Below are 3,914 nucleotides of genomic sequence, written 5' to 3' on the forward strand. Positions count from 1 at the left end.
TTGAATCGAGGGCGTCACAGAGGGGGATCTCGTGGTGGTCTTGGGTGGCGATGAGGGGGTCGGAGTAGCTCGGTGGGGTGGCAATGGCGCGGCGGCGAGGTCCGGATTCCGGCGAGTAGTGGCGGCATGTGTAGGGGGTTTTGAGGGGGTTTTAAGGGGGGGATCAGGTGAGGGGAGTAGGGTATATATAGGGGGCGCCGACTTGGAGGAGGGGCGGATTGGAGAAAAGATACCGAGAAGATCAGGATTCTGGCGGCAGCGATGCTCTGCATGGCTTGCGGATGAGGAAGAAGGTGGTGGGGCCCGTCATCAGTGAGAGAAGGGAGAGGGGAAAGGTATCGGTGACCGAACCTAAGGGATTCGATGCGGGCGCGCCGAGCTGGGCTATGGGCCGCAGGTGAGGGGAGAGATAGAGATGGGCCTCGGTGGCTTCGGCCGTTTGCTTTTTTTAATTAAGCACGGACAATAAAACAAACACAAATAAATAAGTAAAATATTATATAGGCATATAATATATCAAAATCTTCAGAAAAAGAAATCCTAAAACGTGAACATATTTGTAGGTACAAATAAAATCCACAAAATTTTAGATAAAGCAAATAGTGTTACTGTTGCATTAAAAATGCAAATAAAATTATTTTAAAATACCAAAATGATTTCAAATCCATTTTCTATTGTAGGGAATCATTTTACCCTATTTTCCATATATTATATTTTGTTGGAGAAAAATAATTTGATTAAAAAAATTAAATAACTTCAAAATGGTTCTTTGAAACTTCCAACTCTCTTTTTGCAAGTTTTGGAGAAGTCATCTTATCTTTTCTCATGAAACTCATTGAGCTGCATAAAGTTTCTGAATTTGAAATATTCCCGAATGGAATTCAAATCTTTTCAAACCCCCTTTTCATTTATTTAAATGGAAGAGGTCATATCATCTTCACTCTAGGGTTTTGTGATGTAATGAATTTGAATTCATGGAGATCATAAATGCAAGGGTGAAAGTTTGGGTAAGTCATTTCATTCCCTCTCATTCAACTTTCAAAAATTTCAAATTTCACACAATCAAACAAATAATCAATCAAAAATATTTATTTAATATAACATTCCAAAATTTAGAATTTTGGGATGTTACACCATGTATTGTCCACAAGAGGCAAATGAAACACAACTAAGGATAATGAAAGAATGAGAATTTGAGTTTCAAATGAGCTTTACGTACCACATAGTAACTAGATAATATTGCACTAGCCATACTAGGTGTGGTATCCCACATATATACACATTTAAGGTTTATGATATGCGTAAAACATAGCACTCCCCCATAATGTGTTGTTCCATTAATACATCAAAAGAGCCAGTGAAGACTCAACTAATGAAGCAATAAAGGCTCGAAACACACACACACAAATATATGAAGTGCATTGCGACCTACACATGCTAGGTAACACAAATCAAACATACTAGGAGGCACAACATATACAAGCACATGCTAGGTACAAAACCTAAACATGCAATGGTCTACTAACTTTCAATGCAAACAATGCAAGTACAAGTTACTACAAAGAGGAGCATTGGATTGATAGATGTGATGATAATCCACTTGACTTGGCATTAACCATAAGATGTGGTGAAAATATTTTTTCTTCATGAAGTAGCCAAGTCTCCAATGCCCTACACACACCTATTGATCAAGTTTGAGCTTGATGGTCCCCAACCAAGTTGGTTCCTAAGAAGTTAGTAACAATAGGCCTGGCAACCCAAATGGTCTTATCCACTTCCAAACCACTTTGGGCACCAACATACTTGGCAAACAAATTGCCAACATTATCCTTCCTAAGTAAATAATGATCATTGATAACTGGAGGCTTAGAGATGTTACCGTTTGGATATGACGAAGCTATGTGTCCCTTCTTACGACAAATATAGCAACATGTACTCCCCCTTCTCTTCTTTACTTTCTCAACGTGGGGAACATTATCTTCAATAATCATGTTTAGAGGCCTTTCTTCATTTCCAGATTGAACCCGAAGTCACTTCCCTTGTTGCTTTAGACTTGAAGCCCTCTTCTTTCATGGACAAAATCTCACATGATATCCAACATTTTTGCACTTGAAGCAAGTAATGTTGGCCTCATTCTTGACTTGGTCTTGTCCCTTCTTCTTGTTCTTGGGCTTCTTCTTGTTGGAGATGACATCAAGTCCCATTTTGTCTTGAGGGTCCTTTTGCATACTCAAGATAACATCACAACATTTTTGCAAGTCTTTCTTCAAGCTAGTGACTTGGGCCTTGAGCACTTCATTTTCCTCTACATGGTTAGTATCCACAAAAGAACTAGACGAAGTAGTTGCTTCGTTGTTAGAGCAACAAGTCATGGTAAGCAATTCATCACAAGATGTAGCCATATCATGTAGAGAGGAATTGTAAGGACTAGCACATGATAATAAAGTATTTTGAGTAGAAGATCTGCTAATGTCCATATGAGACTCACAAGATTTTACCTTGGTGACCGTAGCCTCATGAGCTAACTTTAGCTTACTACGAGAGATTAGAAGATCCTCATGAGTGCCCGAGAGCTTTTCATGAATTTCTCCCAATTTCCCATAATTGCTTGTTAGAAAAGCAAGTTGAGCACATAGCTCAACATTCTCCTTCAAGGTTGATGCTTCGCATGAAATCGAGTTAGTAGCACAAGCATCATTATCAATATGAGAGAAAAAAGTAGAAATTATATACTTCTCATGAGTTGATTGAAGCTCCTCATGAGACTTAGAGAGTTTGATGAGCTCTCCCTTGACATTAATGCAATCAAGGAGAAGGAGCTCAAAATCCTATTTAAGTTTACCATGAGTAATTTCAATCTCTCCTTTTGAAGATCTTAAGTCTCTAAGCGATTGATGAGCCTTAGCAAGTTCATGTTCAGGTTGTTCACTTTTAGCTTGCTCGTTAAGAAATAAATCATTACGTTTTTCAAAGCAAGCAAGAACATCTTGGAACCATTTATAAGTGTTACTTTTAGCTCTATGAAGAGTTTTCCCAATCTCATGGAGATTTTGAATCAATTCCTCATCCTCATTACAACTATCATCATTATCACTAAGATAAGATGATACCTCGTCATTACCTCTTGCCATGAGGCACATGTGAACCAAAGGGGTTGATGATGATTCTTTTGGAGAAGAGGGTTCTTCATCAATCAAGTGTGCCTCATCTTTCTTGATTTCCTCTACAGGGTTAGTCATAGAACAACTAGAGGAAACCAAGGCATTTCGATTATGGCAACACGGGAGAGCAAGCATATCATCACTAATGAGCTTCCTCACTCACCATGTCATTACCTAGTGGCACACCACATGTTGGTGAAGTGGAAGATGTTGAAGTGTCTAAGTAATCAGAGGTGGAGGCAATAGAGAGATCTTCATGATTTAGAAATGTGGAGAACTCCTTCATCAACTCCCACAACAGAATATTGCCTTCATCAAGATTGGACCCACCATATATATGTTCAAGTTTGGTCCAGCTGACTTGCAAGTCATGACTGACTTAAACACTTCAAAGGTTAAAGATTGATGAATGACAAGAGAAGTATCACAATCAAGATACATATCCTCAATAGATGGTGAAGACCCATCCTTTGCAATAGAAATTCCTACAAGAAAAATTATCAAAAGTGTCATTGTGCACTAAATCACTAGTTGACATTGATACTCTCTAAGCGGTGAAGCCTAATAACAAGAGACCTAGCTCTGATGCCAATTGAAAGGACCACGAAGTCGCCTAGAGGGGGCTGAATAGGCATTTTAAAAAATACTAGGCTCAACTAAGTGCCCCAACAACTTAATGTAAATGAGGTGAGCACAACAAGGATACTAACAAGCACAAGTAAGTTACACCAACTTACTTGAGCAATACAATGA

Source organism: Triticum urartu, chromosome 3 (assembly GCF_003073215.2).
Source record: "Triticum urartu cultivar G1812 chromosome 3, Tu2.1, whole genome shotgun sequence".
NCBI classification, from domain to species: domain Eukaryota; kingdom Viridiplantae; phylum Streptophyta; class Magnoliopsida; order Poales; family Poaceae; genus Triticum; species Triticum urartu.